Here is a 12,511-nt window from a genome sequence, read left to right on the forward strand (position 1 = left end):
CGGAACGAGGCGTGCCCACGTGCCTAAGACTAATGACCACTGTAACCCCTACAATAGTGGAAGGGGCACGGCCACCAGTGCCCTACTCAGTATATGGAGGGAACCGTGGCCACCTCAGATCTAGTCAGAAAACAAACAGGAACACAACAATGTCTGCAGACTTAGCTGAAGGTGTTGCAGCCACAGAGAAGACGGATCCAAGGACAGGCTGGCAATATCCGGAGTGCTAGCTGCAGCAGAACACAGGTCCAGTGAACTGATAGCTACAAGTGTAGAAACTAAAGCAAGAGCTACAACTGAAGTGAGAACTATAATCCACATCCTATCATAGGAGGAGGGGTGATATAAAGAGAGGGAAATCAAACACATGAATAACAGCTGTGGTGAAAGAAACCAAAAGTAAACAGAGTAGTGAGAACTCCTCCCAGCTCTAGTAGTGACATCATCACAGGGGTGGAGAAACAGAGCTGTGAGAACGTCCCAATGCTCTGGTAGTGACACTCACTGGCTATACTGAATTTTTAATTAGATGCAATTACAAAAGTATTCAGATCCAGGTGCTGGTTTGAAAACTGTAATTTTTTGTGGGACTTCCCGTTTAAGCTGATTCCTTTCATGAACTGCGATTTTTCCAACTTGACATGGTTTTATACTTTCATAGTGGTTCTAGCAGACCGGAGTTCATTAAAGGTGAGATCTTGCCACACAAATTAAATCTTGGCGTTCATTTACCAACCTGCCCAGATAAAATGACAGCTGCAATCTGACTGGTTCTGGATGCCATACCTGCACTTTTTTTCCTCAAATAAATTTTTATGAATGAGGCCCGATGTTTTTGCTTCCAAATAACCAGTGACTTTGGATCTGTCAGTCTTGTAAATTGCTATGTTTTGCTGATTACACAAAAATCCCCCATCATCTTAGATAGGAATTTCCCTCTGGCAAATTCCACCTACAGAAAGGAAGAACTCCCCATACAGCCAGGTCTTTTGGCCATGTCTGCTGTTATACATGCTATGTATGGCTATGCCACGTAATGTTTTGTGTATAAATAAGGCCTCATGCATGACTGTATTTTTATTGTAAATTGGATGCGGACCCATTCATTTCCTCAGAAAACGTAACATGTCCTATACTTGTCCGTTATGTGGACAGGGATAGCACACTTCTACAGAATGGAGAAAAATAATTAAGTATGCACATGGCTGGTAAATGTGTTTTGCGGATCTGCTGTTTGACGACCCCAAGACACATGTGGTTATGTCCATGAGGACTAAGGGTGATTGTCATTCAGGCACCTTTCTCATGACTTGAGAATGACATCCTAATGCCATAAGTGAACACACTGTAATCGCTTTCTCTCTACCGCAAATTTACTCAAACTGCTTGAATCGCATTGTAGTTAATATACACAGTTCACAAATGGTACTTTTGTTTACCTTTTCTGTGGTTGTGATGTTAAAAAAAAAACACCACTTTAAAGCAATATGCTTATGATCACTCAAGTGCCCAGGGGCCTTCTCTATTGGTGCAAGTGCCCAAGGGCGTTCTCTATTGCAGAAAGTGCCCAGGGGCTTCTCTATTGCTGCAAGTGCCCAGGGGCGTTCTCTATTGCTGAAAGTTCCCAGACTCCTTGGTGCTTCTCATCAATAACTCCTCTCTTGTATTTGTCTAAGCCAGCCCAGTGTTCTGCTTACATCACTGTCTGGGCAGATCACCTCCGGGGCCGGGCAATACCTACTCTAAGTATCTGCATCAATGATCGGACTGGGCATATTCTATTTTGCACCAGCAAATGGCACAACTTGAAGAGAGGACTGTACTGCGCGTGACCAGGCTCGGAGGTCATGTGCCCAGGCCCGAGATTTCAGGAGCAGAGACAGTGATGTAAGCAGGACACTGGGCTGGTTTAGACAAAGACAAGGGAAGATGAGAAGTGCCAAGGGGTCTGGGAACTTGCAGCAATAGAGAACACCTCTGGGCACTTACTGCAATAGAGAACGCCTCTGGGCACTTTCTGCAATAGAGAACGCCTCTGGGCACTTACTGCAATAGAGAACGCCCCTGGGCACTTTCTGCAATAGAGAACGCCCCTGGGCACTTTCAGCAATAGAGAACGCCTCTGGGCACTTTCAGCAATAGAGAAGGCCCCTGGGCACTTGCAGCAATAGAGAACGCCCCTGGGCACTTTCAGCAATAGAGAACGCCTCTGGGCACTTTCAGCAATAGAGAACGCCTCTGGGCACTTTCAGCAATAGAGAACGCCTCTGGGCACTTTCAGCAATAGAGAACGCCCCTGGGCACTTTCAGCAATAGAGAACGCCTCTGGGCACTTTCAACAATAGAGAACGCCCCTGGGCACTTTCAGCAATAGAGAACGCCCCTGGGCACTTTCAGCAATAGAGAACGCCTCTGGGCACTTTCAGCAATAGAGAACGCCCCTGGGCACTTGCAGCAATAGAGAACGCCTCTGGGCACTTTCTGCAATAGAGAACGCCTCTGGGCACTTTCAGCAATAGAGAACGCCTCTGGGCACTTGCAGCAATAGAGAACGCCTCTGGGCACTTGCAGCAATAGAGAACGCCTCTGGGCACTTTCAGCAATAGAGAACGCCTCTGGGCACTTTCAGCAATAGAGAACGCCTCTGGGCACTTTCAGCAATAGAGAACGCCTCTGGGCACTTGCACCAATAGAGAACGCCTCTTGGCACTTTTAGCAATAGAGAACGCCTCTGGGCACTTTCAGCAATAGAGAACGCCCCTGGGCACTTTCAGCAATAGAGAACGCCCCTGGGCACTTTCAGCAATAGAGAACGCCCCTAGGCACTTTTCAGCAATAGAGAACGCCCCTGGGCACTTCAGCAATAGAGAACGCCTCTGGGCACTTGCAGCAATAGAGAACGCCTCTGGGCACTTTCAGCAATAGAGAACGCCTCTGGGCACTTTCAGCAATAGAGAACGCCCCTGGGCACTTTCAGCAATAGAGAACGCCCCTGGGCACTTTCAGCAATAGAGAACGCCCCTGGGCACTTACAGCAATAGAGAACGCCCCTGGGCACTTGCAGCAATAGAGAACGCCCCTGGGTACTTTCAGCAATAGAGAACGCCCCTGGGCACTTTCAGCAATAGAGAACGCCCCTGGGCACTTTCAGCAATAGAGAACGCCCCTGGGCACTTTCAGCAATAGAGAACGCCCCTGGGCAAGCACCATTTGTGAACTGTGTATATTAACTACAATGCGATTCAAGCAGTTTGAGTTCAGAAAATTCGCTGAAGGACTGCCTTTAATCTGAAAAGGTAGCTCCTGTTGATTTGCTGACTTTCCTTACACCTTTTAACATTTTATCCATTATTGTCACTCATTTCAAATCGATTTTGAAGACATTTTCTGGTTTTCAAACAACTCTACAATTTCCCTTCCCTGAAATGTCAAGAACAGCAGCAATGTTCAGTTTTTACTAAATGGCCCATTTCTGATCCGTAAATGAATAAAAATTCACTTGAATAGGAAGGAGCCCTCCCACTGAAGTGAATGGGATGTTGGAGATGTAATTACACTGATCACCGCAGCAATGGTGTCGGCGAGCAGGTAAACAGAGCAGAGAAGGCAGTGCTCATACGATTGCTGTGTTCTCATACAGCTGATCGGTGGGGGTGCTGGGAGTCGGACCTCTGCCTATCTGATAATGATGGATATTGAGGATAGGTCATCAATAGAGGAAAAGCGGTGAAAAAAATGCAAGGAAACGGAAGTGGTCAACATCGCAAGTAACGCTGAGGCTGCTTGTACATGGGGCAGCCAGCAGAAGTGTTGTGCAGTACCAGACTCCCAAACGGAAACCGGACGGAACCCATTACAATCAGTGGGTTCCATTTGGGTCAGCTATGGGCTGAATCCGTGATTTTCATTGTTCTGCTCCTAGAATGGGGTTTTTTTTTCTCCCCAAGATTGAGGCAATGCTGAAGTGTAGGGTCCTTATAAAGGTCACAGGTAAAGGTGTTTCTCCATGGACCGATCACTGCCCTGCAGGCTCGGACTAGCCCACAGGGGAATCCCCTGGTGGGCCCCTGAGCAAGGTGGGCCCCTAGTCTCCCACCCCCTGCACAAGTGGCACATAGCACATTAAACTTCCTGCACTACATACTAGTGATGTCCTGATACCGATACCAGTATCTGGACCGATACTGGACATTTGCACGAGTACTTGTGCAAATGTCGCCGATACCACATGGCCGTGCAGCGGCGGGTCCCGTTTCCCAGATGATCAGCAGTGGGGGCTGCGGCGGGTCCCATGTTGTCTTCCGGGCGGCGCTGCTCTCAGCCGATCAGCGTGGGGACGACAGCGTGTCCCAGCTGATCGACGTGGGGGCAAGACTTCTGTGTGGCGGCTCCCAAGTCCCATGCGGTTGCCTAGCACTGGGAGGAAGTTAAAGCCACCTCCTCCCAGTACTCTGGAGCATCTGCATGGGAAGGATTACAGCAGGCCAGGTGAGTATGGTGCATGAAATGGAGGAGAAATTCAGTTAATTTCTCTCCATTTCATGTTCAAACAGTGAATAATAAAATAAGGTGGGGGGGGGGGGGGGGGGATGGGCATATAATAGTGATCCCCAACCAGCGTGCCTCCAGCTGTTGCAAAACTACCCCTCCCAGCATGCCCACACAGCCAAAGGCTGTCCGGGTATGCTGGGAGTTGTAGTTTTGCAACAGCTGGAGGCACATTGGTTGGGAAACACTTATATGCCCATTTATAAATTTATTAACCCTTGTACAAAGGAAAAGTAAAGCACTTGTCCATAGCAACCACATTCCAGCTTTAATTTTATTCATTGCTATCAGCAACTGCGCCGCTGTTATAATTGGTATCGGTGAGTACTTAAATAAAAGTATCAGTACTCGTACTTGGTCTTAAAAAAATGGTATCGGGACATCCCTACTACATACATATATTCAATGCACAGCACCTCAACCAGCCTATGTTCATATAACAAACTTGTTAGATTATTTATTATATTTGAGCGTATCCGTACAGTGGGACCCCAAAATACATTTTACTGGTGGGCCCTAGGTACCCCAGTCCGACACTGATGCCCTGTGTAAGGGTACAGCCACATGTGACTGGAATGCTGCGGATTTGACATGATTTTCCTGCAGTGTTCCACCAGACTGGTAAAGAGAACAGCAGACATGTGCTGTGTAAACAGGGAGCTGCTGCCCAGAAATAATGATTATGGCGACATGTGTAAGGCCTCATTCACACGACTATACTTTTGGTCTGCATTCAATGCACATTTTTTACGAATCGGAAATGGACCCATTCATTTCAAAGGGCTGCAAAAAATGCGGGCATTAGGGGTGGGCGATATGCACGATATGAATCTCTGCAACTATACAGATTTTGTCCATATCGCATATATCGCCGGACCGGGATATGACCACGGAGCGGTAGTGAATTGAAGAAGCTTCTCACCGCTCCATGGCTCCGGGACCCGACTACGCCCGCTGGCTGACGCTGTGTGTTATGTCAGGTCCCGCCCAATGCATGCTGGGAAGAAGACGCGACACCTGCGGACTGCCGAGCACCCTGCAGGAAAGGTAAGTATAGCTATTCGGGGGGGGGGGGGGATCTATTTGCAAAGGATGGCCATGGGGCTGTTGTGATGGCACTGGCGGGACATGTGTGATGGCAGATGATGGCTCTGGAAGACATGTATGATGATGGCAATTGGCAAATGCCATGGGGCTGATGGCACTGAGGGACAATCATGTATGATGATGGCAAATGCCATGGGGCTGATAGCACTGGATCTGGGCCACAGGGGGACATGTATGATGATGGCAAATGCCATGGGGCTGATGGCACTAGCTCTGAGGGACATGTCTGTATTTGTTGTATACATACAGAAGAAAAGAATATATCGCAATATATATCGCATATGTGCAGTAAGCCGGATTGGACTAATGCACACTGGCGCAATAATATGCACTGACTGGGTCAGGTGTAAATGATGGTTAAGAGTTTTGTTCGTGACGCCATTTGCAGTGTGCACAGGTTACAGTCTCAGGGCCCTTTAAGGTGTTGCAACTTACATACCAGGTTAGGAATGCCAGAGTGGGGTAATGTCTCTGTGTAGTAGTAGGTATAGTGTCAACGGTGTCTCCTACCTTGGTACGGCTGGACTCCTGGCTCACTTGCAATAAATGAGTGTGTTGCTAGTAGGAGTAATTGAGGGTTTTGGTAGCAGTAAATGAGATCCAGACATGGGATATAATTCAACTTGTCTTTACTTGAGGCAGCAATAATCCATACGAGATACAGCAATAGTCTTGGGTCCCAGCAGGTATTGGCAATGTATGGCAGGGATTACTATCTCTTCTGCTTCTATCATATGCCTGGAGAATATGGCAGGAATCTATATCTTCTGCTGTGTATGGGACTGACTAGCTGAGGAGGAATTTGGCTTCTCCTGGTCTCTGGATAGTTACTCACAGTTAGCTCACAGGGAATAGATCTTCCTGGAGATCTGGAGGTGCTGCTTGCTTGTCAACCATCTGAGGCTGAAGGGCTCAGACTGGGAATGAAGATCTTTGGTCTCAGCCGAGACTCGATCCTGGGTTGGGATCCCTAGAACTGGGAGCTCCTACCAGCACAGCCTTCCCCTAGCCGGGGTGGCTGGCACACTAACTGTAACTTCCTTCCCTCCCCATGAGGCAGGATGTGGGCCAGCCCACTTCTGCTCATAGAGGGGGAGCTAAACTGGAATAAACTATTCCAGTCTAGAAATGCTAAACTGAACTAAGGTCCTGCTGACACATTGCTGCCACCTGCTGGTGAACATTGAAATGACAGCAAATACATGTAACAGGCTTAGAAAATGCACATTTGTGAGGAGTATTATGTAAAATCACATTAGATGACAAGGCACATGTTACCAACAAATAGTGGGGAAAAAGAGTTTAGTAACATAACTCTGGGATGTTACATTCCCCTTTACTTTGAGTTAAGCCGCCCTCGGCTTATGCTTAAGAGGGAGAAGAATCAGCTCTGGGGTACCCAATAAAGTACAAAGTGCTGCATGAATTACATATAATGACATACAAAGACAAAACATGAAACGGCTATCCCCAGGTTCCTGCCCGCTAGAGTAAGGTGTCCAACACACAGTTTCCTTCTCTTGGTATAACCAGGTAACCTAAATACTGCACTAAGCAAACATTACTGACTGACTTTGAATTGTTCTGGATCCTTAAAAACACCAAAGAAAGCATGGGGGTGTCTTTACTCTGTAGTCCCACCATTGTGTAATGAAATGCCCGCAAATGAAAGGGTGGCTTTATCCTGTATTCCCTTCCCTGCACCAAAGCCTGAGAAATTTGGCTTAAAGCACGATCACTATGGTGACTATGGGGTAGCTAAATTATGGCTCTAAGGTTTGAGGCACCTTACCTTAGGCAAAGAGGCTCAGAAGGGGAGGTATTTATCGTTTCCGTATACTTCTGGCAATGTCACAGGAGGAGGGCATTACGATCCCATGGATCTCCTGGAAATAAGACACCTCAGGATGGGAACAATCCTGAACATGAAACAAGCGGGAAGGAGCAGTCTAGGACTTCTAACGATTCCTGAAGCAGCAGGGTTACCCGTGTAGTTACTGGACCTGGCAGGACTTACCACTTGGTCCTACCCTGGGTACCTATGGGTATATATCACCAGGTGTAGGCCATTCGTTTTCAGCGTCCGTATGAAGGCAATCCGTACAAAGGAAGGAGAGAACAAGAGCTGTCAAATATGGCATATAAGAGTAAGTTGCTACATTTTTGGTTAAGTGCAATTGTCACAAATAGTGCATGAAGGTCACATTGCGGCACCTGTAAAAGAATACACACAATGGGCATGTTATCTTAAACGTTGCATAACATGTAAACTGGTAAAATATTACAGTATGAAAATCACAAAGAGCTCAGGTACACGTTTGAGTCCTTTCTTTGGGTGCAAGCTTTTATGTTGCAATAATTTTTTTTTTGTAAAATAGTGCAATTTATTAATGCAAGAGTGGGCTCAAAAAGAGTGGGCTCAAAAAAGTCCTTTGACTTGAAGTGCTTGACGTTGAATCCTCCGGAAACAGGTAAAAAGTCAATTGTAATCCACAGGGACAAAAGTTAATTGTAATCCAAGGAGGTATAAAATAGCAGCTTAAAGGGACACTGGCCCAATAAGCATATTTAGGTATATATATATGACAGTACAGGTCTTATAAAGTGTATTAGAATCATCTAAGTATCCCCCCTGTCCACCTTATAAATACAGTAAAATGAAGTTTTATAACTTGCTTGAATCGTCTTCAATCTGCCCAAGGGGCGGCGTTTCATCTCAACTTGCGCCCAGCCAGCCTCGCCCCAACTGCCGTTTTGAAGCGCCGCCCAGCTCATCAATATTCACCTCGCTGGGCGGCTACTCTGAAGCGCTGCTCTGAACTGTGCCCGGCGCATGCGCATAAAGCAGAGGCTGCATCGGCCTCTGAGATGCAGACTGTGCGCAGGCGCGATGTGATCCCGGCCAGTGAGGGTGCCGGGTGCATGCGCTGAAGATGAGCCGGAGGCCGATGCCCATAGGATTGTATTGGGCATGCGCCGGATCTTGCGTCGGGGACAGTAGTAGCCGCCCAGCGAAGTGAATATTGATGAGCTGGGCGGCGCTTCAAAACGGCAGTTGGGGCGAGGCTGGCTTGGCACAAGTGGAGATGAAACGCCGCCCCTTGGGCAGATTGAAGACGATTCAAGCAGGTTATAAAACTTCATTTTACTGTATTTATAAAGGTGGACAGGGGGGATACTTAGATGACTCTAATACACTTTATAAGACCTGTACTGTCATATATATACCTAAAAATGCTTTATTGGGCCTGTCAGTGTCCCTTTAAAGGGATTCTGTCACCAGGTTTCACCCCTGTCAGCTAAACATATGCTGATGTTCAGGGCCTCATCAGGATTCCTAATGTGGGCTTATAAATGTGATCCGTAGCTTTATTTTGCTAAAAAACTGCTTTTACTAACCCGTCACTCAAAGAAATAAGGTGCCCAAGGGGATGTCAAGGGATGCAAGGTGCCGGCCGCACCCACCGCCGCCTTTCCAGACTTCTGCGCCGCCTCCTAATCCTCTGTGCCACCTCTCGCTCTCCCTCCATCCCCCCTCCTTCCTCCCTCTCCATCTGCTGTAAGATCTCGCCCGTGCGGACTTCTCCATTTGGCTTCTTACAGCGAAGTGCGCATGCGCCTGCACTTCGCTCAACCCCCTGTATGACCTGCACTCTGGCGCCAGCCTCTCAGAGCCCTGTGCGCACGCGCGAGATCTTACAGCAGGAGGAGGGGGGAGGGAGGGAGAGCGAGAGGCAGCACAGAGGATTAGGAGGCGGTGCAGAAGTCTGGAAAGGTGGCGCTGGGTGCGGCGGGCACCTTGCATCCCTTGGGCACCTTATTTCTTTGAGTGACAGGTTAGTAAAAGCAGTTTTTTTTTTAGCAAAATAAGGCTACAGATCACATTTAGAAGCCCACATTAGGAATCCTGATGAGGCCCTGAACATCAGCATATGTTTAGCTGACAGGGGTGAAACCTGGTGACAGAATCCCTTTAAGAACCATAGTTCCACAAGGTTATCATGTAACCTGAGAAAGGGGATAAAACAATGAACTTGGACATGAGGGGTTAAATGCTGATGGGGGGAGTCCTTACAATGAATGACCATCAGGGTGAGGACAAACTAGGGCAACCTGGAATAAAAACACACAATGCCAACGGGTCCTCACCCGTCAGGAATAGTCCACGACGTGGCTCCCAAATGTCATTACTTTCTTACAGAGGACACATTTTATAGGAGGGCATCCATGTCCTCCTCGCTGCTAGAGCTACTAAAGCGCAGCAGGGGGCGCTCTTGCCTCTGATAGCTCATGGTTGCAGCAGTAGTGGTGCGCCACTGACCTCTGGTGGTGGCTGTAGGAGTTGGCTGTGCAGACAGCCTGGAAAATGCAGCTGTAACATTCTGCAAGCTGGAATCCCTAGCCGGTGCAGAGGGGCTCAAAACCTCTGGCTGAAGGGGCTCTGGTAAATATGCAGAAGGTGCCTGAGGCTGCTTCCAGGGCAGTACATAAGACTGCACCTTGGGGTTGAATGTAAGTACAGAATTATTTATCTGCCCCACCCTCAGTGTTGGTGGCGCGGCCAGGTCAGGTATAAGAGGTGCAGGTTCTGGCTGGGGTTGTTCTCTAAAACGTAACCTGCCATCTGGGGTCTCCTGTAGACATCTCACCTTCCCTGCAGAACCTGGGTCTTCCTGCCAGGTCTCTAGGGTGACTGCAGGGGTTAATGGCTTATCTAACAAAGTCACACCAGCAGCGAAGGGTTCTTGAACAGAACACATAGGGGTGTATGCCACCTGATCCCCTGCATACAGGTTGTGACGGGCCTGTGGCAGATAATGGCGCTTCACTGAGCGGCGGCCCACAAAGATCTCCGACCCGGAGTGGCCATCCTGCAGAAATCCAACTCCCCTTTCAACGGAGAACCAGAGCAAAGTCCCAGTGCGCCTGGTGAGTTTAGGATCTCCTGGCTGGGGGTCGTCTACCACTTGCTTCACCCACTCCTCGATGGCAGACTTATATTCCCACGTTGTCTGGGCATAAGCAGTTATTTCCCTAGGGACCTCGGGGTTCAGGTATCCCGGTTTAGTAGTGGTGGAACTAGGCGGCGGAGTGGAAACACCAGCCGCCTCCGCCGCACCAGTGGGTGTCTTTAGCGGAGCAGGCCTAGTGGCGGTTTCAGGAGCCGCGGGAAGCAGTGCAGGGGCAGATCCGGACCAGGCCTCAGGGAGCGTGGCTGCTCCTACCTGGTGTCGCAGCCGGTTCAGGTGCCTCCTGGTAGTTGTCGCGGGGTTCGATCATCGTCCGCGGGGCAGGCTGCTCAGACGCCTGGGCAGCAACATCACCGGCATTCTCCGCGGGGACTGGTTCAGCGTCGGCAGCCATCTTGTGTGACGTCTCGCCTTCCGCGCTGACGGCAATGGAAGCGGAGGGATCCACATCCTCCGAGGACTTGACTGTGGACCGCGGGGACTGGAATGATACTTGGGTAAGTCCGCGGCGGCTGTCGGGTCTTGATTTGCAACAGGCACTAGCTCCAAAGCTGCTTTGAATGCGCACGGGCCATCTCTTCTCACGAGCTGGGAAACCCGGATCTCAGGCACAGCGGGCTCGTAAACGAGTTCTCCCTTTACCACCATTTGTTCCCACTTAGGTTGAGGGAGCGCCATCTTCACAGTTTCCTCGATCATGAAGAGTGCCAGAGGTAAGGGTGGAGCCCAGAGGGAGGAGTCTTTACTTGGCTCACAATGTAAAGTTCCTGGTGGGCAGTCTTTAGTTTTCCCGCGTCTAGGGGGGTGTATTCGGCATCTTCGCGCTCTTGAGAGGGCGTTCCTATGTTTTCCCGCTTCTGGGGGGCATATTCGGCAATTTCGCGCTCTTGAGAGGGCGTTCTTGACTTTTCCCGCTTCTGGGCATGAAGAAGAAGCGCCATTTTACAAATATGGCGAATTAACCCTTGGACTGCTGGAGCGCACGTTTAGCGCTTTCTGATACAGCAACAAGGCAATAAAGTCAATTTTCAGTTTTTTTTTTGCACAATCTGTAGATTTTGCAGTACTGTGATCCGGTTAAACACACAATTGGATCCGGTTCTGTTGTCAGGGATAGGCACAAAATTGGATCCGATCCTGTTCGTGACGCCATTTTATGCATTAAGCCGGATTGGACTAATGCACACTGGCGCAATAATATACACTGACTGGGTCAGGTGTAAATGATGGTTAAGAGTTTTGTTCGTGACGCCAATTCCAGTGTGCGCAGGTTACAGTCTCAGGGCCCTTTAAGGTGTTGCAACTCACATACCAGGTTAGGAATGCCAGAGTGGGGTAATGTCTCTGTGTAGTAGTAGGTATAGTGTCAACGGTGTCTCCTACCTCGGTACGGCTGGACTCCTGGATCACTTGCAATAAATGAGTGTGTTGCTAGTAGGAGTAATTGAGGGTTTTGGTAGCAGTAAATGAGATCCAGACTTGGGATATAATTCAACTTGTCTTTACTTGAGGCAGCATTAATCCATATGAGATACAGCATTAGTCTTGGGTCCCAGCAGGTATTGGCAATGTATGGGAGGGATTACTATCTCTTCTGCTTCTATCATATGCCAGGAATCTATATCTTCTGCTCTGTCTTCTGCTTGATATGGGACTGACTAGCTGTTAGCTCACAGGGAATGGCTCTTCCTGGAGATCTGGAGGTGCTGCTTGCTTGTCAACCATCTGAGGCTGAAGGGCTCAGACTGGGAATGAAGATCTTTGGTCTCAGCCGAGACTCGATCCTGGGTTGGGATCCCTAGAACTGGGAGCTCCTACCAGCACAGCCTTTCCCTACCTGGGGTGGCTGGCACACTAACTGTAACTTCCTTCCCTCCCTATGAGGC

General features: G+C 48.8%; 1 protein-coding gene across 2 annotated transcripts in view; it reads left to right on the top strand.

Moving 5' to 3' along the window:
* The window catches only part of TNS3 (tensin 3), a 363,298-nt gene that overhangs the window by 132,786 nt on the left and 218,001 nt on the right, over positions 1 to 12,511 (top strand). The gene's annotated exons all lie outside the window — the stretch shown is intronic.

Source organism: Bufo bufo, chromosome 5 (genome assembly GCF_905171765.1).
Source record: "Bufo bufo chromosome 5, aBufBuf1.1, whole genome shotgun sequence".
NCBI classification, from domain to species: domain Eukaryota; kingdom Metazoa; phylum Chordata; class Amphibia; order Anura; family Bufonidae; genus Bufo; species Bufo bufo.